Source organism: Bos mutus, chromosome 6, assembly GCF_027580195.1.
Source record: "Bos mutus isolate GX-2022 chromosome 6, NWIPB_WYAK_1.1, whole genome shotgun sequence".
In the NCBI taxonomy this organism is placed as follows: Eukaryota; Metazoa; Chordata; class Mammalia; order Artiodactyla; family Bovidae; genus Bos; species Bos mutus.
This window is the reverse complement of record NC_091622.1, coordinates 81,431,930-81,459,043: the sequence shown is the minus strand read 5'-3', so window position 1 is coordinate 81,459,043 and position 27,114 is coordinate 81,431,930.

Here is a 27,114-nt window from a genome sequence, read left to right as displayed (position 1 = left end):
TTGTATATTTTTGAGATTAATTCTTTGTCCGTTGCTTCATTTGCTATTATTTCCTCCCATTCTGAAGGCTGTCTTTTCACCTTGCTTAGACTTCCCGTTGTTGTGCAGAAGCTTTTAATTTTAATTAGGTCCCATTTGTGTATTTTTGCTTTTATTTCCAATATTCTGGGAGGTGGGTCATAGAGGATCCTGCTGTGGTTTATGTCAGAGAGTGTTTTGCCTATGTTCTCCTCTAGGAGTTTTATAGTTTCTGGTCTTACGTTGAGATCTTTAATCCATTTTGAGTTTATTTTTGTGTATGGTGTTAGAAAGTGTTCTAGTTTCATTCTTTTACAAGCGGTTGACCAGTTTTCCCAGCACCACTTGTTAAAGAGATTGTCTTTAATCCATTGTATATTCTTGCCTCTTTTATCAAAGATAAGGTGTCCATATGTGTGTGGATTTATCTCTGGGCTTTCTATTTTGTTCCATTGATCTATATTTCTGTCTTTGTGCCAGTACCATACTGTCTTGAAAGAAATCTTAAAAATTAGGGCAGAAATAAATGCAAATGAACAAAAGAGATCATAGCAAAAATCAACAAAATCAAAAGCTGGTTCTTTGAGAAGATAAATAAAATTGACAAACCATTAACCAGACTCATCAAGAAACAAAGGGAGAAAACTCAAATCAACAAAATTAGAAATTAAAATGGAGAGATCACAACAGACAACACAGAAATATAAAAGATCATAAGAGACTATTGCCAGCAACTATATGCCAATAAAATGGACAACGAATTCTTAGAAAAGTATAACTTTCTAAAATTGCATCAGGAAGAAATAGAAAATCTTAACAGACCCATCACAAGCACAGAAATTAAAACTGTAATCAGAAATCTTCCAACAAACAAAAGCCAAGGACCAGATAGCCTCACAGCTGAATTGTACAAAAAATTTAGAGAACAGCTAACGCCTATCCTACTCAAACCCTTCCAGAAAATTGCAAAGGAAGGTAAACTTCCAAACTCATTCTATGAGGCCACCATCACCCTAATACAAAAACCTGACAAAGATGCCACAAAAAAAGAAAACTATAGGCCAATATCACTGATGAACATAGAGCAAAAACCCTTAACAAACTAGCAAATAGAACTCAACAACGTTCTGCTCAGAGATAAATCCATGCACATATGGACACCTTATCTTTGATAAAAGAGGCAAGAATATACAATGGATTAAAGACAATCTCTTTAACAAGTGGTGCTGGGAAAACTGGTCAACCGCTTGTAAAAGAATGAAACTAGAACACTTTCTAACACCATACACAAAAATAAACTCAAAATGGATTAAAGATCTCAACGTAAGACCAGAAACTATAAAACTCCTAGAGGAGAACATAGGCAAAACACTCTCTGACATAAACCACAGCAGGATCCTCTATGACCCACCTCCCAGAATATTGGAAATAAAAGCAAAAATACACAAATGGGACCTAATTAAAATTAAAAGCTTCTGCACAACAACGGGAAGTCTAAGCAAGGTGAAAAGACAGCCTTCAGAATGGGAGGAAATAATAGCAAATGAAGCAACGGACAAAGAATTAATCTCAAAAATATACAAGCAACTCCTGCAGCTCAATTCCAGAAAAATAAACAACCCAATCAAAAAGTGGGCCAAAGAACTAAACAGACATTTCTCCAGATAAGACATACAGATAGCTAACAAACACATGAAAAGATGCTCAACATCACTCATTATCAGAGAAATGCAAATCAAAACCACAATGAGATACCATTTCATGTCGGTCAGAATGGCTGTGATCCAAAAGTCTACAAGCAATAAATGCTGGAGAGGGTGTGGAGAAAAGGGAACCCTCTTACACTGTTGGTGGGAATGCAAACTAGTACAGTCACTATGGAGAACAGTGTGGAGATTCCTTTAAAAACTGGAAATAGAACTGCCTTATGACCCAGCAATCCCACTGCTGGTCATACACACCAAGGAAACCAGAATTGAAAGAGACATGTGTACCCCAATGTTCATCACAGCACAGTTTATAATAGCCAGGACATGGAAGCAACCTAGATGTCCATCAGCAGATGAATGGTCAAGAAAGCTGTGGTACATATACACAATGGAATATTACTCAGCCATTAAAAAGAATACATTTGAATCAGTTCTAATGAGGTGGATGAAACTGGAGCCGATTATACAGAGTGAAGTATGTCAGAAAGAAAAACACCAATACAGTGAAAAGTAAAGGAGAAAAGGAACAATATAAGCATCTGACTGCAGAGTTCCAAAGAATAGCAAGGAGAGATAAGAAAGCCTTCCTCAGTGATCAATGCAAAGAAATAGAGGAAAACAACAGAATGGGAAAGACTAGAGATCTCTTTAAGAAAATTAGAGATACCAAGGGAACATTTCATGCAAAGATGGGTTCTAAAAAGGACAGAAATTATATAGACCGAACAGAAGCAGAAGATATTAAGAAAAGTGGCAAGAATACACAGAAGAACTGTACAAAAAAGAGCTTCACGACCAAGATAATCACAATGGTATGATCACTCACCTAGGGAAAGACATCCTGGAATGTGAAGTTAAGTGGGCCTTAGAAAGCATCACTATGAACAAAGCTAGTGGAGGTGATGGCATTCCAGTTGAGCTATTTTAAATCCTGAAAGATGATGCTGTGAAAGTGTTGCAGTCAATATGCCAGCAAATTTGGAAAACTCAGCAGTAGCCACAGGACTGTAAAAGATCAGTTTTCATTCCAATCCCAAAGAAAGGCAATCCCAAAGAATCCTCAAACTACTGCTCAATTGCACTCATCTCACACACTAGTAAAGTAATCCTCAAAATTCTCCAAGCCAGGATTCAGCAGTACATGAACCATGAACTTCTAGATGTTCAAGCCGGTTTTAGAAAAGGCAGAGGAACCAGAGATCAAATTGCCAACATTTGCTGGATCATGTAAAAGGCAAGATATTTCCAGAAAAACATCTATTTCTGCTTTATTGACTATGCCAAAGCCTTTGTGTGGATCACAATAAACTGTGGAAAATCTTGCAAGAGATGAGAATACCAGAGCACCTGACCTGCCTCTTGAGAAACCTGTATGCAGGTCAGGAAACAACAGTTAGAACTGGACATGAAACAACAGACTTGTTCCAAATACGAATAGGAGTGCATCAAGGCTGTATATTGTCACCCTGCTTATTCAACTTATTTGCAGGGTACATCATGAGAAACGCTGGTCTGGAGGAAGCACAAGCTGGAATCAAGATTGCCAGGAGAAACCCAACAACCTCAGATATGCAGATGACACCACCCTTATTGCAGAAAGTGAAGAGGAACTAAAAAGCCTCTTGATGAAAGTGAAAGAGTAGAGTGAAAATGTTGGCTTAAAGCTCAACATTCAGAAAACGAAGATCATGGCATCTGGTCCCATCACTTCATGGGAAATACATGGGGAAACAGTGTCAGACTTTATTTTTTGGGGCTCCAAAATCACTGCAGATGGTGATTGCAGCCATGACATTAAAAGATGCTTACTCCTTGGAAGGAAAATTATGACCAACCTAGATAGCGTATTCAAAAGCAGAGACATTACTTTGCCAACAAAGGTCCATTTAGTCAAGGCTATGGTTTTTCCAGTGGGCATGTACGGATGTGAGAGTTGGACTGTGAAGAAAGCTGAGTACTGAAGAGTTGATGCTTTTGAACTGTGGTGTTGGAGAAGACTCTTGAGAGTCCCTTGAACTGCAAGGAGATCCAACCAGTCCATCCTAAAGGAGATCAGTCCTGGGTGTTCCCTGGAAAGACTGATGCTGAAGCTGAAACTCCAATACTTTGGCCACCTCATGCGAAGAGTTGACTTATTGGAAAAGACCCTGATGCTGGTAGGGATTGAAGGCAGGAGGAGAAGGGGATGACAGAGGATGAGATGGCTGGATGGCATCACCGACTCGATGGACGTGAGTTTCAGTGAACTCCAGGAGTTGATGATGGACAGGGAGGCCTGGCATGCTGTGATTCATGGGGCCCAAAGAGTCAGTCTCAAGTGAGCGACCTAACTGAACTGAACTGAACTTAAGGCATATATATGGAATTTAGAAAGAAGGTAACGATAACCCTATATGCGAGACAGCAAAAGAGACACAGATGTATTGAACAGTCTTTTGGACTCTGTGGGAGACGTAGAGGGTGGGATGATATGGGAGAATGGCATTGAAACATGTAAAATATCATATGTGAAATGAATTGCCAGTCTAGATTTGATGCCTGATACAGGGTTCTCAGTGCTGGTGCACTGGCATGACCCATAGGGATGGGATGGGGAGGGAGGTTGGAGGGAGGTTCAGGATGGGAAACACAGGTACACTCATGGCAGATTCAAGTCAATGTGTGGCCAAATCAATACAATATTGTAAACTAAAATAATCAAATTAATTAAATTAAAAAAAAAAAAAAACAGAAGGAAAAAAATAAAAACACACACACAGCATATTTCCTTTTTTAAACAATATTTTTGAAGAATTATACCTTAACCTGGCCGTGTGTGTGTGTGTGTGTGTGTATGTAAAACAGATTGTAATTCTATACTGTACTGAACTACATTTAATAGAATACTGGTCTATGTGGAAAGTAACCAAAGACCAGGTAACAAAGTTCCAAGATTATTTCATTTTGAAACAGTCTAAACTTAAGTTGTGTGATGTCCTTTTAATGGAGTAGTTTCATATGGGTATCTATCAGGTCAGTTCAGTCTCTCAGTCGTGTCTGACTTTGCGACCCCATGAACCACAGCACATCAGGCCTCCCTGTCCTTCACCAACTCCTGGAGTCCACCCAAACTCATGTCCATTGAGTTGGTGATCCCATCCAACCATCTCCCTCTGTCATCCTCCTCTCCTTGCGCCCTCAGTCTTTCCCAGCATCAGGGTCTTTTCAAATGAGTGAGCTCTTTGCATCAGGTGGCCAAAAGATTATACTTTCAGCTTCAACACCAGTCCTTCCAATGAACACTCAGGACTGATTTCCTTTAGGATGGACTGGTTGGATCTCCTTGAAGTCCGAGGGACTCTTAAGAGTCTTCCCCAACACAGAATTTCAAAAGCATCAATTCTTTGGTGCTCAGCTTTCTTCACAGTCCAACTCGCACATCCATATATGACCACTGGAAAACCATAGCCTTGACTAGACGGACCTTTGTTGACTAAGTAACGTCTCTGCTTTTTAATATGCTGTCTAGGTTGCTCATAACTTTCCTTTCAAGGAGTAAGTGTCTTTTAATTTCATGGCTGCAATCACTATCTGCAGTGATTTTGGAGCCCCCAAAAATAAAGTCAGCCACTGTTTCCACTGTTTCCCCATGTATTTCCCATGTGATGGGACCAAATGCCATGATCTTCGTTTTCTGAATGTTGAGCTGTAAGCCAACTTTTTCACTCTCCTCTTTCACCTTCATCACTTCATGGGAAATACACTTTTTTGATGATCCAGTAAACATTGGCAATTTGATCTCTGGCACCTCTGCCTTTTCTAAATCCAGCTTGAACATCTGGAAGTTCACAGTTCACATATTGCTGAAGCCTGACTTGGAGAACTTTTTGCATTACTTTACTAGTGTGTGAGATGAGTGCAATTGAGCAGTAGTTTGAGCTTTCTCTGGGATTGCCTTTCTTTGGGATTGGAATGAAAACTGACCTTTTCCAGTCCTGTGGCCACTGCTGAGTTTTCCAAATTTACTGGCATACTGAGTGCAGCAGTTTCACAGCATCATATTTAGGATATAAAATAGCTCAACTGGAATTCCATCACCTCCAGTAGCTTTGTCCATAGTGATACTTCTTAGAGCCACTTGCCTTCACATTCGAGGATGTCTGGCTCTAGATCAAATTAAAGATACAAAGGGAACATTTCATGAAAAAAATGGGCTCAATAAAAGATAGAAATGGTGTGGACCTAACAGAAGCAGAAGATATTAAGAAGAGGTGGCAAGAATACACAGAGGAACTATATAGAAAAGATCTTCATGACCCAGATAATCACAATGATGTGATCACTCACCTAGAGCCAGACATCCTGGAATATGAGTATCTATAATATCTCTCTCTCTATATATATAGACTTAGTCACTCAGTCATGTCCAACTCTTTGAGACCCCATGAACTGTATCTCGCTAGGCTCCTCTGTTCTTGGGTATTATCCAGGCAAGAATTCTGAAGTGAGTTGCCATGCCATCCTCCAGGGGATCTTCCCAATCCAGGGATCGAACCATGTCTCCCCCAATGCACGTGGACTGTTTACCATCTGACCCACCAGGGAAGGCCCCCGATCTAGTCTTTACTACGTAACATGTTAACAGTATCAGAAACTGCTAATAGAATGAGATTTTATTTTTTTCTCCTAGAAACAAATGAAACTATAAAGACCAGCATTAATCATGTAGGAAACACACACAGAGAAACTTATTATTGGCATTTGTGCAGAAAATATTAATACCTGAGGCTAGTAAGAAGTTATTAAATTTGAAGATAAACTTAACTTATTAGTAAGGACTTACTAATGAGATCAAATACACAGAGTGAAAGAAAAGGAAGTCAGCAAAGTATTTTTGACCAGGAGGGGAATTCCAGAGGCATTCCTTCAGAGAGGAATTCCTAATAAATCTAGCATCTTTTAGGGGAAAAGCGTATTTTATTTCCCATTTTGTTAAGGAGAGGAGATGACACACCACCCATCTTTCATTTAGATGTACCTATGATTCTTCATCATCAGCTCTGAGATTTATCTTACAGTTTACAATATTGAAATCCATCAAAACTAATATAGATATTGCTGAGGCTTTTTTAAATAAAAAATTAGTATTGACTTTAAAATAAATCTACTTTTGGAGAAAATATGCCAAGTAATCAAAAATATCTTAAGCTTTTGATTCCAAATTACACAAAGATATTCCTTCAAGGAATCATTCTGAAAAAGTAATTTTTAAGCTTGTCAAATGGCATCACTATTTTTTTACTATTGATACTATCAGCTATACATGGTTTAGAATCTTAAATAACTGCCCTGCAGATAGTGTTAACTAAGTGGAGGCAGAATATAAAGACTACCTCTCAATAGAGCACATTACCTAGTGGACAAGAGAAAGCAAAAGAATGCTCAAGAGTAAGCAGTATTTAGTACTCCAATACCTACAGTAGGAGAACATCACGTTTTAGTCTTAACAGCAAACTTTGCAGACATTCAGTTGCCTTATGTTACAGCCCCATGTAAATAAAGTGTCTGTGACCAAGTTTTCTGTGGGTAAACTTTCTGAATATGTCCATCTCTTGCCCTCAGAAAATTTATGCTCATAGAGACATGATGTTTTTAATAATGGGGGGGGGAATAAAATTATTTAAACCTAAGAACATCACTTATTTTTTCCATTTAGGGGATGGACATTTTTAGCCTCCATTTTTTTTCTTTAAACAAGATATTATCTTTTCTTCACATTTCTATCTCCAATACAAGGCACAAATTTATATTTTTGGAAAATAGTAACCATGTGACATGCCATGTGGACTATATCTTGAAATATGAAAGATAGCTTAAGTGTATTTTAAGCACAATGATAATCTGAATTTTTTAAAGTAGCAGAAGTGTATTTTATGTTTAGCTGTGATTTTATGCACATGTCAGTGTAAAGACAGTCCTGAGGGAGCCAATAAGATCGTTATTTTTTGTATTGTGTTTTGTTTTGTTGTTACTTCAAGCTTCCAGCACTTGGCTATCTATTTTTTTATGCAATAATTAGAATAAGTAATCCTTTCACAAATTGTTATCCTTTTTGTCTTTTTTCCCCTTGTTCCTGTATCCGACATGAATCCAATTCACACATATATTGAGCCATTAGTATGTGTTATACAGGGGTCTAGCTTCTGGAGTCACAAAACTGGAGGAGCCAAGCTTGGGCTTCAAGGACGGCCCCTATTGAAGAGGGCAATGAGAGACCCAAGAAAGAGGCAGCCACTAAAGACTGATAGTTGGCAGGTTTAAGAAGCAAAGGAACTTATATAGTAGCCTTGTCTTGTACAGCCAAAAGACAAACAGATTTCTGTACCCTTCCCACTTCTGCCTTGAATCTTAAAACTTAATATAGAGGCCTTAATGGATTCATTCATATATACTATCCAGATGGTCTCAACAACACATTGTTCTCTTAAGGCTGCATCCTTGAAAATGACTCCCACTGAGGGAACAGTGGGCAGAAGTACATTTCAAGGACAAGGAAGGGAGTGAAGAATCTGTGATTTCCCTGGTCCAGCTCTTGGGTCAACCTGTTCTCTCCATGCCTCCCTCCAACACATGGTCTGTTTAACAAGATGTTCATCATCAAATTTACTAAGTAAAATCAAATTTATCTCAGAGAGGTTATGTACTTACTGATTCACAAGCAATGCATGTGAGTTCATTGTTCTACAGATATTGGTAACATCACTGTGTGTGTGTGTGAACTGAATTACTATGAAATACCTTGGATTTGCATTGCTTTTGTTAAGTCACTAACTCATGTTCAACTCTTTGTAACCCCATGGATGGCAACAGGCCAGGACTCCCTGTCCTCCACAATCTCCCAGAGTCCACCCAATTTCATGGCCGTTGAGTCAGTGATGCCATCTAACCATCTCTTCCTCTGCCACCTTCTTCTTTTGCCTTCAATCATTCCCAGCATCAGGGTCTTTTCCAATGAGTCAGCTCTTCGCATCAGGGGGCCAAGGAGATCAAACCAGTCAATCCTAAAGGGAATCAAAACTGAATAGTCATTGGAGGGACTGATGAAGTGGCCACTTGATGCAAAGAGCTGGTTCACTGAATTTGCATTACCATTACTTTTTTATAGACTGTCATTTTCTCATATATTTTTATGCTGAATGCTTATCTCATTTATTTTTATCTTTCATTTTTAAGATATGCAGTCACCTATAGGATTTCAAACAATACCCATAATTCCATAAAGATTTGGATTCTAAAACACAGCTCCACTTTCCAACACTACTTGTGACATAAAGTTTCATAGTCACATAATTCTTCCTATTGTCAGGTTTCTTTCTTTCTCACTTTTCATCTCAATCTCTCTCTTTCTCTCTCTCTCCCTACTCCTCTCTCTTTTTTTCCTCTCCTTCAATTAATAAATTAATATGCTCTACATGCCGTACAACCACCTTGCAATTATAGCTTCCACCCTTGCACTTCTTAGTGCTGCACTACTTCCCTTTCAATGCCAAATGTTCCATTCTTAAACTGTTATTTTCAATCTTTCTAATATATTATTTACAGTAATTCTTCAGTGGAACTATTCTTCAGTGCATTCATGCTCAGTCGCTCAGTCGTGTCCGTCTCTTTGCGACCTCATGGACTGTAACCCACCAGGCTCTTCTATCCATGGAATTCTCCAGGCAAGAATAGTGGAGTGGGTTGCCATTTCTTCCTCCAGGGGATCTTCCTACCCAGGAAGCAAACCTGCATCTGCCAGCATCTCCTGCATTGCAGATGGGTTCTTTAATGACAGAGCCACCTGGGAAGCCCAGAACTAGTCTTATTACCCATTTTTCTTTCCACTTACTTTTTTCTATTTCTAATCACCATCATGCCCTAGTTTTACTTTGTCCCCAATGCTGGTGCCATCGCTGCAAGCACTAACATTCCTTTGACCCTCTTTTCTCACATCATACACCCACAGTGTTAACCACTGTCAAATCTAATTCTCCACTAACCCTGCAACCATAGAGCTGACCATGTTGCTGAGGTATCTACAAGCATGTTTAATCCTCTCTCCTTAAATCAATCACCACTAAAATCAATGAGTTCTTAGTGATCTAGCCTTACTCCATTTTCTCTTCTATACATCTAGATAGTAGGGTGGTATCATCTGCATATCTGAGGTTACTGATATTTTGCCCTGCAAACTTAATACCAGGTTGTGTTTCATCCAGCCTGACATTTTGCATGATGTATTCTGCATATAAGTTAAATAAGCAGGGTGATAATATACAGCCTTGATGTGCTCCTTTACCAATTTGGATGCAGTCCATTGTTCCATCCCCAGTTCTAACTGTTGCTTCCTGACCTGCACACAGATTTCTCAGAAGGCAGGTAAGGTGGTCTGGTATTCCCATCTTTTTAAGAATTTTCCACAGTCTGTTGTCATCCACAGAGACAAAGGCCTTAGTGTAGTAAATGAAGCAGAAGTAAATGGTTTTCTGGAATTCTCTGGCTTTTTCTATGATCCAGCAGATGCAGCCAATTTCATTTCTGGTTCCTCTGCCTTTTCTAAATCCAGATTGAACATATGGAAGTTCTCGGTTCATATACTGTTGAAGCTTGGATTGGAGAATTTTCAGCATTACTTTGCTAGTGTGTGAGGAGAGTGCAATTGTATGGTAGTTTGAACATTCTTCAATATTGCCTTTCTTTGGAATTGAAATGACAACTGACCTTTCCCAGTTCTGTGGCCACTGCTGAGTTTTCCAAATTTGCTGGCATATGGAGTGCAGCACTTTCACAGTATCAACTTTTAAGATTTTAAATGGCTCCACTAGAATTCCCTCACCTCCATTAGCTTTGTCCTTAGTTATGCTTCTTAAGGCCCACTTGACTTCACATGCCAAGATGTCTGGCTCTAGGTAAGTTATAACACCTTTGTGGTTATCTGGGTCCTTAAGATTTTTTTTGGATAGTTCTGTATATTCTTGCCACCTCTTCTTAATATCTTCTGCTTCTGTTAGGTCCATACCATTTCTGTCCTTTATTGTGTCCATCTTTGTATGAAATGCTTCCTCCCATGTCTCTAATTTTCTTGAAGAGATCTCTAATATTTCCCATTCTATTGTTTTCCTTTATTTCTTTGCACTGATCACTTAGGAAGGCTTTGTTATTTCTCCTTGCTGTTCTTTGGAACTCTGCATTCAAATGGGTACATCTTTCCTTTTCTCCTTTGCCTTTCACTTCTCTTTTCTCAGCTATTTGTAAGGCCTCCTCAGACAGCCATTTTGCCTTTTTGCATTTCTTTTTCTTGGGGATGGTTTTGACCACGGCCTACTGTACAATGTTATGAACCTCCATCTAGTTCTTCAGGCCCTCTTTTTATCAGATATAATACCTTGAGTCTATTTGTCACTTCCACTGTATGGTTGTAAAGGGTTTGATTTAGGTCATACCTGAATGGTCTAGTGGTTTTCCCTACTTTCTTCAATTTAAGTCTGAATTTGGCAATAAGGAGTTCATGATTTGAGCCACAGTCAGCTCCCGGTCTTGTTTTTGCTGACTGCATAGAGCTTCTCCATCTTCATCTGCAAAGAATATAATCATTTTGATTTCAGTATTGACCACCTGATGATGTCTATGTGTAGAGTTGTCTCTTGTGTTGTTGGAAGAGGGTGTTTGCTCTGACCAGTGAATTCTTTTGGTAAAACTCTGTTTGTCTTTGCCCTGCTTTATTGTACTCCAAGGCCAAACTTGCCCATTACTCCCGGTATCTCTTGGCTTCCTCCTTTTGCATTCCAGTCCCCTATGATGAAAAGTGCATCTTTTTTGGTGCTACTTCCAGAAGGTCTGGTAGGTTATCATAGAACCATTCAACTTCAGCTTCTTTGGCATTAGTGGTTAGGACATTGACTTGGCTTACTGTGATATTGAATGGTTTGCCTTGAAAATGAACAGAGATCCTTCTGTTGTTAATTTTTTGGTCACCTGATGTGGAGAACTGACTTACTGGAAAAGCCCTGATGCTGGGAAACATTGAACCAGGAGGAGAAGGGGATGACAGAGGATGAGATGGTTGGATGGCATCACCAACTCGATGGACATGAGTTTGAGCAAACTCCAGGAGTTGGTGATGGACAGGAAAGCCTGGCATGCTACAGTCCATGGGGTCACAAAGAGTCAGACATGACTGAGAGACTGAACTGATCTGAACCTTTGTCCTAATTATCAGACCTATCCAAAAAAATAACTCGAGCTATTATTGTCAGTTTTTTTTTCTTTCCTGAATCATCAGGGTTTATTTCCCCATAATTATGGATCATTCAGAGAAGACAATGGCACCCCACTCCAGTACTCTTGCCTGGAAAATCCCATGGATGGAGGAGACTGGTAGGCTACAGTCCATGAGGTCGCTAAGAATCAGACACGACTGAGCAACTTCACTCTCACTTTTCACTTTCATGCATTGGAGAAAGAAATGGCAACCCACTCCAGTGTTCTTGCCTGGAGAATCCCAGGGACAGAGGAGCCTGGTAGGAGGCTGTCTATGGAGTCGCACAGAGTTGGACACCACCGAAGTGACTTAGCAGCAGTAGCAGCAGCATGGATCATTCATATCTGCTGCAAAAATATCTCTTCTTTAAAACAAACTATAAGAATCTCAAACTTAGTTTTCAAAACCAAACTCTTCTTTCTCATATGTGCCCTTCTGTAGTCTCTCCTCTTTGAATGCTAACTCCTTTCAGTTGCTTTTGGCAAAAACTGTGGTGTAAATACTTCACCTTTTCTTTACTTCACATCTCAAATATACAAGTAAGCATATCTCAGTTGTCAATCTGATTTCAACTCTCTCCTGATGTAGTTGGGTAGTTTCCCTGTAACTTTAGCTCTCTGGCAAGTCCAAGAAATGTTACTTTTCACTTTATTCAGCTTTTTGTTTTTGTAAGGATAGAAGTGATAAGTCCTAAGCTCTTTATGTGCCAGAGCTGACACCAGAATTTTTTCAATAATGTTTGGATTCTGGGGTCAGATCATCTGGATTCAAGCACAAAGTTTTTTCTTCCTGTATTTCCCTTCTCTCTTCTATCCTCTTCCCTTCTCTCTCTCTCTCTCTTTTTTCTTTTTTTCTTGTCTTTCTCTCTTTCTCCCTCTCTCTCTTTCACATACCTCAAATCTAACTTCCATTTTCTGGTAGATCAGATCAGATCAGATCAGTCACTCAGTCATGTCCGACTCTTTGCAACCCCATGAATCGCAGACGCCAGGCCTCCCTGTCCACCACCAACTCCCGGAGTTCATTCAGACTCACGTCCATCAAGTCAGTGATGCCATCCAGCCATCTCATCCTCTGTTGTCCCCTTCTCCTCCTGCCCCCAATCCCTCCCAGCATCAGAGTCTTTTCCAATGAGTCAACTCTTCGCATGAGTTGGCCAAAGTACTGGAGTTTCAGCTTTAGCATCATTCCTTCCAAAGAAATCCCAGGGCTGATCTCCTTCAGAATGGACTGGTTGGATCTCCTTGTAGTCCAAGGGACTCTCAAGAGTCTTCTCCAACACCACAGTTCAAAAGAATCAGTTCTTCAGCGCTCAGCCTTCTTCACAGTTCAACTCTCACATCCATACACGACCACAGGAAAAACCATAGCCTTGACTAGACGAACCTTTGTTGGCAAAGTAATGTCTCTGCTTTTCAATATGCTATCTAGGTTAGTCATAACTTTCCTTCCAAGGAGTAAGCGTCTTTTAATTTCATGGCTGCAGTCACCATCTGCAGTGATTTTGGAGCCCAGAAAAATAAAGTCTGACACTGTTTCCCCATCTATTTGCCATGAAGTGATGGGACCAGATGCCATGATCTTCGTTTTCTGAATGTTGAGCTTTAAGCCAACTTTTTCACTCTCCACTTTCACTTTCATCAAGAGGCTTTTGAGTTCCTCTTCACTTTCTGCCATAAGGGTGGTGTCATCTGCATATTTGAGGTGATTGATATTTCTCCCAGCAATCTTGATTCCAGCTTGTGTTTCTTCCAGCCCAGCATTTCTCATGATGTACTCTGCATATAACTTAAATAAACAGGGTGACAATACACAGCCTTGACGTACTCCTTTTCCTATTTGGAACCAACCAGTCTGTTGTTCCATGTCCAGTTCTAACTGTTGCTTCCTGACCTGCATACAAATTTCTCAAGAGGTAAAATGAAGATAAAAAATAACAACATTCTCCTTACCTCACAGTTAAGATTAAATTTTTCAAGTACCAAAGACAATTAATTTGTTAATAATTACATCATTTTACAAAATGATTACTAAAAGATTATGACAGATTCTATTTATTTAGCATCTTCTGCAATAAGACAATGCAGTAACTGAATCACAAGCATTATCTCATTTAATTGTCAAAAAATCTTTACATGTGTATGTATTTGTCCTCCAATGTGTTGTAAAAGTTCACATCCTACAAACATGTCCAAACTTAAAACTAACCACATTATTCTAACTCCATGTGGGTACTGTTTAACTTTATACTATTACATTAGTCTTTAAGTCTGATAAATGGCTACAGTTTTTTTTTTTAATCCAAATGAATATTAAGATAACATCCTAGCACAAAATGAGGAACAAGAGGAACATTCCCTATCCCAGCATTATCAAAATAGTGGCTAGAAAATGGAATTTGCACTGAAGATATCATTGTTTCCTTTTCCTTTCTTTTTTTCATTTTTATTCTTCTCAAATATTTTGACAATATTTTCATTCATGAATTCTTTTTGAAAATTTTAAAAACTCCAAATATATTTGGATCAATGTTCAAATTCTTGCTTTCTCTGTAAAAGTTTGGTGGTCTGGCAAATCTGGATCCACATTACTTTCTAGGAAAAATCAGTTGAAAACTAATATGTGGCTGCTCTATTTAGACAGGTCATTTGCACTCTAGTTCACCATAGTCTCTTTACCATTTCTCACATTAACATTCAAGTTTGCCTCAATATGTTGCTTTATCTTCCTATTCCAGGTAAACAAGGGAGTTTTTGTCCTAACATTTCAGCTCTTTGAAATGAAGTTTCAATCTAAACATTCATGCTTATTTGAGTTGTCAATCAGTATTGCAATGAAAACCATATGCTGATGCATGAAATAAAGACAATAGTTGACTTTTTGCCCCTTCCTGTTTAAGATCAACTGGAGCATCAATCATATAACATATTTAATGTGACAAATGAGCAATTGACTGATGGTTTTCCAATTCTTCAGAAACTGCAGAGACAACCCAAATCTCAGGAAGTCACCCAGATTAGAGACTGTGTATCTGCTCTCACCTCATATTCAGAGTCCTAGTTTCTGGGTCCCATCCCTCTGCAAATAAGAAGTCAGATCAAGACTGTGCAACGTGGTTAAAGAGGGTGTGAATGGTGAGAGCCTTGTGGTCGGCTGAGGCCACTTAAAATGGTGTTCTTAGCTGATGTGTGTTGCATTCATTAGATTTTTTTTTAAATTTTATTTTATTTTTAAACTTTACAATATTGTATTAGTTTTGCCAAATATCGAAATGAATCCGCCACAGGTATACCCGCGTTCCCCATCCTGAACCCTCCTCCCTCCTCCCTCCCTACCCTCCCTCTGGGTCGTCCCAGTGCACCAGCCCCAAGCATCCAGTACCCTGCATCGAACCTGGACTGGCGACTCGTTTCCTACATGATATTATACATGTTTCAATGCTGTTCTCCCAAATCTCCCCACCCTCTCCCTCTCCCACAGAGTCCATAAGATTCTTTCAGTGAAATATAACAAATCTTACTTTCTAAGTGATGAGTATTGGAACGATTATTTTTTGTGTGTCCCCAAACACACACACAAAAAGAAGCCAACAAGACATGGATTAAAATTAGGACCTAATCTTTCATTAGGTTGTCAGGAACCAAGTAAAGAAGCCCATGCTGGACAAAGCCTTCCACTACCCCAACCTTATCCAGGAATGGTTAAGAATGGTATAAATACTGCATTTTATAGGTGTGTAACCCTGGGCTCACAGAAGTTGAGTTTTCCAAAGTTATACAGTGGTGGTAGTGAGTACACTGTGGCCTTTAGATAAGTCATGAGTTCATAGTGTGGTGCTATCTATCATTTTTCAGCTGTGCACACTTGGAAAAGTTATTTTAATTCTATCAGGCTCTCTCACTTCTGAAATAAAAACATCAATATCCACACTTTAGGGTTGTCCTCATTATTAAATAAGGCCTGTTTAACTTAACCTAGAGTTCCTGGCACATTAATAAAAGTCAAAAGAAATCATACAGCTATTAGATTTAATGTATTTCACTTATCTTTGTTAGATATTTGTTAATTTACCAATATTTTTCAGTTTTTATTCAGATCTATATTTCTTAAGTATTTAAATAAACATAAGAAGTTTTACTTTGCATATAGACTACATAGTGATATTTATGCATGTGTGTATAGAATACAAAGTCAAATAAAACTAAAACTAAAATCAAGTGGACAAACAAGAAACCACCAACTTCAAATGTTTTGCTTTCAGGCTCATAAAGCAGCACAGAGCTCATTTGGAGACATATTGTCCAGATGCCAACTCAGAGGCTCCTACATAAAGCTGTTAAGTGAAAATGAGAGAAATTCTTCAGTGGCCTGGTGCACTGCTGTACCCTCTGTCAGCTAACTTAACACAACACAACAGATGGAAGAATTAGGAAATTCCACAGTGTGAGTATGTGTCTGTATGCTTATGTTAGTGTGGGAAGCTTACATGTATCACCGGATTGACTGTGCTATTGGCATAAAATAATCAGTGGGAAACACAGAGTGAACCAAGTTGACCAAATCAATATTTTAAAACTTTAGTTTATAGTAAAGGTAAATAAGTGTCAACCTGCCTTCATGGCAGATCAGAAGGGAAATATAGCTTTGCACTTTGCTAATTCAATTAAAGCCTGAGTCAATAATCACTAATTTTAGAGTTATTTATTACTGATTATTAAAATGAGATGCATGGAAAAGCTGGCTTAAAACTCAACATTCAAAAAACTAAGATCATGGCTTCTAGTAATATCACCTCATGGAAAATAGATGGGGGAAAAGTGGAAATAGTGACAGATTTTATTCTGCTGGGCTCCAAAATCACTGCAGACGGTGACTGCAAAAGATGCTTGCTCTTTGGAAAGAAAGTTATGATAAACCTAGACAACATGTTAAATAGCAGAGAAATCACTTTATCAAAGGTCCATGTAGTCAAAGCCATGATTTTTCCAGTAGTCATGTACAGATAGGTGAGCTGAACCATTAAGAAGTCTGAGTGCCAAAGAATTGGTGCTTTTGAACTGAGGAGATCAAAACAGTCAATCCTTAAAGAAATCAACCCTGAATATTCATTGGAAAAATTGATGCTGAAGCTGAAGCTCCACACTTTGGCCACCTGATGTGAAAAGCTGACTCATTGGAAAAGACTGTGATGCTGGGAAAGATAGGGTACAGAAGGAGAAAGGGGCATTAGAGCATGAGATGGTTGTATGGCATCACTGACAATAGACATGAGTTTGAGCAAACTCCAGGAGATAGTGAAGGACAGGATGTGCCGCAGTCCATGAGGTGGCAAAGAGTTGGACAAGAGTTAGTGACTGAACAACAACATCAAAATGAGATGCAACTCTATTTTTATATATATTATGAATTAGATGTCAAAGGAAAAAAATGAAAATCTATGTAAAATATAATGAAATTGGGACAGCTAGCTAGTTTTTATATCACATATCATTTATTTAGCCAATAGTCATTGATCTATTCCTTTGGGAAATATAAATTGTTAACCTATTATTTGCCTATTTTAGTCTCAGGAGATAAATTAGTGAAAACAGTCTCCACTCAAGTGGACTTACATTCTGGTAGAATCATTCAGACAATTAACAACTAAACATTTACATAGTGATACATAGCACTATTTAAAGAGATAAAGACTAATAGGAAGAACTATTTTGACAGAGCAGTTTTAGAAAAGATGGTATCTAAGGGGAGCTAAATAATGTGAGAGGAAGAGCAATGTAAACATCCAGGTTAAGAATATTCTAGGGAGTGTAAAGAGAAAGAACATGGAGAAAGAGATTGGTGTCCTTAAAGTGCATTAAGCTGCCTTTAGTCATGTAAGTAATGGAGAGAATATTAGATGAGGTTAAGAATTTAGACAAGAGGATTGAACCTGCTCATCAATCACAGCTGATCTTATATTTCACTGTAATGAAACAGGAAGCAGTTGGAGGTTTGTAAGCAAAACAAGCAATATGAAGTGACTTATTTTAAAAAATATTATTAAATCATTATATGGAGAATGGCCTGAAGAAGGCAGCATTGGATTCGAATACACCAGTCAAGAGGCCATTGCCACATCCATATGACAACTGGAGTTCCTCTGCTTCCAGTAGTACTCTTACTGATGAAGACCAGTTTCTACTGTTAATAACTTCTGTGCCTTTGTGGAGTGCATTTCATTTTTTTTCAAAAGTTTCACATCATAGAAGTTAGTAGGACTGGCATTATTGCTTTATTTTACAAATTTGGAGACTAAAATAGGATCATAAATGCCTTATCCAAGACTAAGTATAGGAACTGTGACACAAAATGTTATTTTGCTTCCTAATCCTAAATATATACCTAACTATAACAAGTCCTAGGCTACCTATAATAACTAGCTCAAGCTGTCCTCAATCTAAACCCTATTATTTTCAAATATTTAATTCAAAATATTTGCTGACTTCTGTTTAAAATATCTGGTTAGCTTGACCTAATACTGTGCCACTGAATGTTTTCTAGAACACTTATAAAAGCCATTAAAAAGTTAAAAATTTATAATAAACCAAACAATTAAACATCGAATTTATTGCAAAAATCTGAGAAGTACATCCTCATTCTGCATCTTCCATTATTAAAAATTTCAGTTGGTGACTGATGATTCTCAGTCAGCCTAATAATTTCAACCTCCTCTCATTCAGACATGGATAACCAGTGTTCCAATAACACAAAGCAAACAAACAAAAATGAGAAATTAAGCACCTCTCTCTTCAGCACAAGCTCAACTATGTCCATTTTCTTTCTTTCATTTCTTTCTTCTGAATATCTTGTAATGTATACTTTCACTCCAACATTTTAAGTTCATGATAACAAATACACACACACACACATTCATCTAAATAGTATTAAAATGTGGAAAGTGAAAAGTACAGTTCTTGCTCCCAACCTTCCAACTCCTACCGTCCAGATGTAACAACTGTTAATATTTCCTGAGTATTTTTTAGAAGCTGTTCCATTTGTCTTATATTAAAATTGTGACTTCTTAAGATGATACATTAACATCATTGCATGTATATATCTATATATGTATATTTGTATTTTATTGAATAACAGGCAAGCTAAGCCTTAGAGTACAAAATGAACCAGGACAAAGGCTAACAGATCTTGTTCAAGAGAACATGCTGGTTATAGCAAAAACCCTTTTCCAACAAACCAAGAGACGACTCTACACATGGACATCACCAGATGGTCAATACCAAAATTAGATTGATTATGTTCTTTGCAGTTAATGATGGAGAAGATCTATACAGTCAGTAAAATTAGACCTTGAACTGACTGTGGCTCATATCATGAGCAAAATTCAGGCTAAACTGAAGAAAGTAGGGAAAACCACTACACCATTCAGGTATGACCTAAATCAAATCCTTTATGATTATACAGTGGAGGTAGTGAATATTAATAGATTCAAGGGATTAGATCTGGAAGACAGAGTGCCTGAGGAACTATGGATGGTGGCTTTTAATACTCTACACGGAGGTAGTGACCAAAACCATGCCAAAGTAAAAGAATTGCAAGAAGGCAAAGTGGTAATATAAGTAGATTATAAAAAGAGCTGAGGAAAGAAGAAAAGTGAAAGGTAAGGGAGAAAAGGAAAGATATACCCAACTGAATGCAGTATTCCAGAGAATAGCAAGGAGAGATAAGAAGGCCTTCCTAAATGAAAAGTGCAAAGAAGTAGAGAGAGGAAAAAAAAAAAAAAAACAATAGAATGGGAAAAACTAGATATCTCTTAAAGAAAATTGGAGATATCAAGGAAGCATTTCATGCAAAGATGGGCACAATAAAAGACAAAAACAGTAAGGGCCTAAAAGAAGCAGAAGAGATTAAGAAGAGGTGACAATAATACATAGAAGAAGTACACAAAAAAGGTCTTAATGACTCGGATAACCATGATGGTGTGGTCACTCACCTAGAGCTGGACATTCTGCAATATGAAGTCAAGTGGGCCTTAGGAGGAAATACTATAAACAAAGCTAGTGGAGGTGATGGAATTTCAGCTGAGCTATTTCAATCCACTCAATAAATCAGCAAAATTGAAAAACTCAGCAGTGGCCACAGGATTAGAAAATGTCACTTTTCATTCCAACCCCAAAGAAGGGCAATTCCAGAAAGTGTTCAAACTACCATACAGCTGCATTCATTTCATATGCTAGCAAGGTTATATCCAAAATCTTTCAAGCTAGTCTTAAGCAGTATGTGAACTGAGAACCTCCAGATGTACAAGCTGGATTTCAAAGAGGAAGAGGAGCCAGAGACCAAATTGCCAACGTTCACTAGATCATGGAGAAAGCAACAGAAGTCCAGAAAAAAATATATATATACTTCTGCTTCATTGACCATGCTGAAGCCCTGAACTGTGTGGATCACCAAAAAACTGAAGAAAATTCTTAAAGAGATGTGAGTACCAGTTCACCTTACCTGTTTCCTGAGAAACTTCAATGAAGATCAAGAAGAAAAAGTTAGAATCAGATATGGAACAACTGACTGGTTCAAATTTGGGAAAGGAGTACGACAAGGCTGTATATTGTCACTATGCTTATTTATCTTGTATGCAGTGTACATCATGCAAAATGCCAGGCTGGATGAATCATAAGCTGAAATCAAGACTGATAGGAGAAACATCAACAATCACAGAAACGCAGATGATACCACTCTAATGGCAGAAAGTGAAAAGGAACTAAAAAGACTCTCCATGAGGGTAAAATAGGAGAGAGAGAAAGCTGGCTTGAAACTCCACATTAAAAACAACCAAACAAGCAACAACAACAAAAACCTAAGATGTTGGCATCCAGTCCCACCACTTCATGACAAATAGAAGTGGAAAAGTGAAAAAAGTGACAGATTTTATTTTCCTGGCCTCCAATATCACTGTGACCATGACTGTAGCCTATGAAATAAAAGATTCTTGCTCATTGGAAGGAAAACTACAACAAAACTAGACAGTATATTAAAAAGCAGAGACATCACTTAGCCAACAAAGGTCTATATAGTCAAAGCTATGGTTGGTCCTGTAGTTATGTATGGATGTGAGCATAGGACCATAAGGAAGGCTGAGCACTGAAGAATTGATGCTTTTGAACTGTGGTACTGGAGAAGACTCTTGAGAGTCCCTTGGGACTGGAAGGATATCAACTCAGTCAATCCTAAAGCAAATCAACCCTGAATATTCATTGGAAGGACTGCTGCTTAAGCTGAAGCTCCAAGATTTTGGCCACCTGATGCCAAGAGCCATTTCATTGTAAAAGACCCTGATGCAGAAAAGATCAAAGGCAAAATGAGTAAGGGTGGCAGAGATGTTTAGAGAGCATCACCAGCTCAGTGAACATGAATTTGAGCAAAGTGAGGGAGACAATGGAAGAGAGAGGAGCCTTCTGTGCTACAATCCATGGGGTTGCAAAGGTCCGAAAATGACTTAACTGAACCATGGCAATAAATTTTATTGAATGGACCTGAAGCAAAAACTTTTTATATGATAATTGTGGGTCAAAAAATACCTTTGCATTGTGCATTTTTCAGATAATTAAAATTTGTATATCCCTTTCCAAAATATTACACTTCTAAAATGTGGATATAATAGTTTCTTTTTCTCAAGATTAACAGTTGCTATATGAAAGACATAAACAAAGGACTGGACAGCAAAATCAAGAGGGAAAGTATGCAACCCCATGCAGTTTAAAATTTAAATTGTTAGTCTACAAATGCAAATAGTGCCATGTATATTGCTTTCTCTTATATATCTTTTATTGACTTCCCATATGATGAGCAACAATTCTTTTAGAATTGTTCTTCTGACACTTTGTTTAGTTTTCTATTAGGTTCATTTGCCTTTCGCTCCTTGATTTGTGAGAATTCATTTTATATTAATAAAATAAAAATTTGGTTTTTATTCTTTTATTTTATGAGTAAGGCAAAGAACTGTCTCCTTTTTTTTTTCATTTATTTTAATTCATCCATTCAGAGATTGAAATAGCTAATAAAATTAGCAAGAAAACTTGGAGTGTCACTTCTTTTCAGAGTGGGAGATTTCCAAAAGTAAACTTCCCTTGGGGGAGCAATATTGGGAAGAGCCCTTATAGATTCTGGGAAACACAGAATGTTTTACTTGAACAAATTTCAGGGGGGGGGGGAGCGGAAAAACAGCAATGAGATAAAACCTGGCCAATCAGAATTGTACTTGATGAATGTCTTCTGAACCTGGAAATTAGTGTAAGAGCTCTGTATTTCAGCAGAGCTTTCAGGCTGTGGAACTGATGAGAAATTCCAAAGTAACCAAAATGATGAATCCAGGACACACATATGAAACTATAGATAAATACTGTATTTACATGTATCTCTCCTCATTCTAGAAAGAACAAAGAGAAAACACCAAAATTTTAGGTCTATTGGAAAAACAAATCCCACAGATACTGGGAAAAATAACACATTCTACTGAGTTGGCAGAAAATTATTCACTGAAATTAATTTTAAGGAAAACAGCTTGGCATCTCCAATAACACAAAAGAAATGTGGCCTTTCTGAAATAAGAGATGATTTTTCACAAAATAATTTATTGAATGTCTACAATATGTGTAGGTCTCTTACTGGTGGGCACCTGACTACAAGAGTGAACCAAAGTGGAAAGGGGGCTCTCGCTTTCATGGATGAAGAAAAACAGTGCAGGAAGAAAAACAGTGACCAAGTCATCACAAAAATGAATATTAAATTAAACTTCTAATCAGTAGATGGTGCTATGAATTGTGTGTAACAGACTGCTTCCTAAAGAAACCAACAATTGAGTTTCAGAAACACTTAATGTAAGAGCTAGAATGAATTAGGTAAAGTTTTTAAAAAATGACATATGCAAAGATACCATTTGCAAAATTTTCATGAAGTGTTTAAGAAAGCCAGTGAATTGAATGCAGCAAATTTGGGGTAGAGTGAAGAAAGCATTATATAAGACTACTATGAAAAACTAGATAAGGATAGATCATGAGAGATATTAAAAAGCACATTAATGATATTAATTATTATCTCATGAGCAAAAGGATGCCATTTAACTTAAATGCAAGAAAGGCATGCTGAGATTTATTTTGAAAATAATCACTCCATAATAAGAATAGAAAGGAAAAGGGTGAATGAGTGATGAAGCTAGATTCATCAAAAGTCATTTCAAGATCTTGCATGAGGATTTAGCAGTGAAGCTGTGGATAAATAGAAAGAATAAGACACATTCAGAATGATGAATTCACCAGAAGTTATAGCTGATTAGATGTTAGTTAAAAGAGAGCAAATTACCTGTTTTGAATTTTAGATAACTGGCTTGTACAAATGGATCAATGATGTCACCATTTATTGACAAGGGAAACAGGCTGGGAATCATATTTTAATGTGGAAAAAATCTTTAGTTTGTTACAGGACATAATATTCTGATCTATCTGTAAGACAGTCAAGTGCAAATGTCAGGTGGGTTTTTAAATGTACAGTTTTAGAGCTCAGAGGAAATACCTAGGCTAGAAGTATAAATTTACATATAATCAGCATATATAAGATCATTAACAGTGTGAAATGGATGAGATAATCTATGGAAAGACATTGAAGGAGAAGAGAATAAAATATGATAATAGGAACTGATAATCCCTAGAATTAAATGACTAAGTAGAAAAAGTGAAAGAAAGAAGAAAATGCTTGCCAAAAAGGTCAGAGAAAGTCTATGAGAGTACAGCATCATAAAACCTAAAATTAAGGTTTACAAAAGTAGGAACTTGTGAACAAAATTGATGACTGTTAAAAGGACATGCAATTTGTGGATTGAAAAATGACTTTTGATTTAGCAACATGGAGGTTATTGAAGAATTTTGCAAGAGTTACAGACAGTGATGAAGAGATAAACTTGATTAGAATGACTTTGGTAGTAAACAAGGGCTATGAAGAGTTAAGGAACAGAAAGAAAGAACATCAAAAAAAAAATATTTAAAGGAATAAATGGGGAGAAAATGAGGGATAGCCTAATTAAGGATAGAGATAGGAGGAATCCTCTCTTTATTTAAATTATTTTCATTTTATCATTCAATATAGAAATTTTAGATTTTATTAAACCAGTAGAAAGTACCCAATTGACAAAAGGCAAATACAAGAGTATGTATCTTATAATAAACTATAATGGAAGAGAATCAGAGAAGAATACATATATAAATGTATAAATTTTTTTTTTGCTCTACTACTGAAACTAACACAGTATTTCAAATATTATAATTATTGTGACATGTATAGAATATTTTAAACATGTATTTAAAATATATAGGGAGAGAAGAGAGAGAAATTGTTCAGGGGAGGGAGAGAGATCAAGAGAGAGAAGTAAAAATGGTAGTGTAAGCTTCCCGAAAACAATAACGGGACAGAATGGTGTCCTCAAACATATGGCTGGACTGGAGGGCTCAAGAGTTATTCTATTTACGGGAGAACAAACAGGAGGAATACAATTAGTTCAGACATACATAGAATAAATGAAGTGCGGGCTTTATTCCATCTTTAGTTTATAGAGGTCATTGGGTTAAAAAAAAAAAAAGTATTTGTAGAACAGCTGAAGCAAACTATAGGAATAGGATCCCGTGGTAACAATGCGAAATACCTCTTTTAATGATTTTGGTGCTGTCAAACTGCAACAAATTCCAGTGTGTATTTTGGAAACCAGTAATCAAGGTAAAACTAGTATAATTTGTTTGGTGCAAGAAGATCAATCAAGAAATTGAGAAACTCTTATAGTGAATGGATTGTCCACATCAATGATGAAATCACACACTGTGATATAGAGGAGGACAAGGAGCCAGGGTAAGACTACAAGTAATAAGTAAACAAGTGCATGGGAGAATCAAAAAGAGAGGCCATTAAAAAAAAACATAATTTACAAATGAGTAGATGAACAATAGACTGAAGAAATATGATAGACAAAAGGAAACACCACTCCTAATTCCTTTAACCTAAAATCACAATAGATGAAGAACTAAATACTTTTTTTTTCTAAATACTTCTTGAAAGTAGATTTTAGATCAATGTAAGCCAAGAAAGTGAATGATTTTATATATATATACATATATATATATATATATATATGTATGTAATGGAAGATGAGGAAAAGGGGAGTTTTGCTGATTACTGACTGCAAGTAGCAGAAGGCACTGAAACGCCTGCAAGTTTGGAGGAGAAAAAAGCTATTTGTTGTTAAAAGGTAAATTATGTTAAACAGTAAGAGGATACAGAACAATATGGAATGAAAGACGTTAGATGGCTGAACGTGGAACAGGGCTGATAATGTGTGTATGCTTGTGTGTGCTAATTGGTAAAAACCTTGATGAAATACAGGGCAGATTTTGTCTTGTTAAAGAGGACGGTATTGGGCCTAATGACCAGAAAAGCTCTCTTCTTTGGAAGGATGATAGTAGATCCAGAAGCTGCAAACCTCATAAACACCAATAAAAGAGAAAAACAGAGTACATAAATAGAAACAAGACAATATACTCTGAGAAGAAAACAAACCTGGGAGATATTCGAATATAGGATATCTATAGCAATGAAGTTAAAGAAGACAGATTAGAATATTCACAAAACAGAAAACGAAGAAAGGGAAAGGCTTATGCAAATATTTTTCAAACTCCCCTGTAACAAAATGTGTCAAAATTATAGCAAATAAAATTTCTTTACTTAGCTGTACATTCTTAAAATAATGAAAAAGAAATCAGAGTTCAAAAACAGACAAGACAGATTTCCACACTACTTATGTAAGAGTAATCCTAAAGAGCACCTCAGAGGTAATCCTAAAGAGCACCTCTTTGATTTTAAGAAATCAAAATTATTAGCATTTTAGGTAATAATGAATAGTATGTATTTTTTTCCCACTGAGGTGTAATTGATATATTAACAAGGAAGAAAACATATAAAAATTTTCAAAAGGTATCTCAATAATGGAAAGGATTTTTAGATGTCTTATTTCATCTATTTGTGTATTTTCTCAAAATTTCATTATGAGGAAAAGCTCTTAAATCAAAAATATATTATATGTGCATGTTTATGTGTATGTATATGTGCCTATGGGTGTTTTTGTGTGTTTAGGGGGAGAGAGAGATTTTATATAATTTTACCTCATAAGTAAATTCCCCACATCCTCATTCTAACAAGATGATACATCTGTGTAATAATAAAATAAGCAATTTAAAGAGATATAAAATGTTGCATATGGTTGTCAGCATCCTCTGTGACCTGTGGAGCCCACTGAGAGGTTGTAACAATTCATATTGTGTTAATATTTGTGTCCTTTCCAGGTAGAGGACAGTTACAGCCAAATTCATTCATTACTGCTTGTTAACACACTGCCACCTGGACTCTGGTGCTTCCTAGTTAAGCAGGTCACTCAAGGCTTGCCCAAGTAACAGATGCTCTCTCTCAAATATGTTCCCTATTTAATGGTTGAAAAAATAAAATAATAAAAGTAAAGATTATAACAGACATTGGACCATTCCAAGTAAATTAATATGTAGACTTAGAGAAAGGTATACTGATTCTACATGATTAAAGCTATTTACTAAATCTGATATATATTGGGTTGACCCAAAAGTTTGTTCAAGATTTTCTGTAACATCAGACAAAAACCCAAATGAAGTTTTGAGCCAACCCAATAGATTTATGCATATTTATATTTGCACTGCAATATACATATATGGTACACAAGCAAATACAATAGTCATAGGTATAGATTATGTGTATACATATATGTGTATATACACATACAAACACATATGCACATGCATTCAGGCACACTAATTTATGTGTTGCATGTCTATTCATATGAACATGCACAGATATGTTTCTATATACCTAAAATGCTTAGAAAATATGCACAATATACTAACTGTTTTTATTCCCTATGTACGGCATTTGGGAGTGAGAATCAACTTCTGTTTCACTTATTATATAAAATTTAATGTGTAATTGGAACTTTCCACCATGGGACCATGACACACTTAGTATGAAATTCTAAACAAGGGATCCAAGTATTCA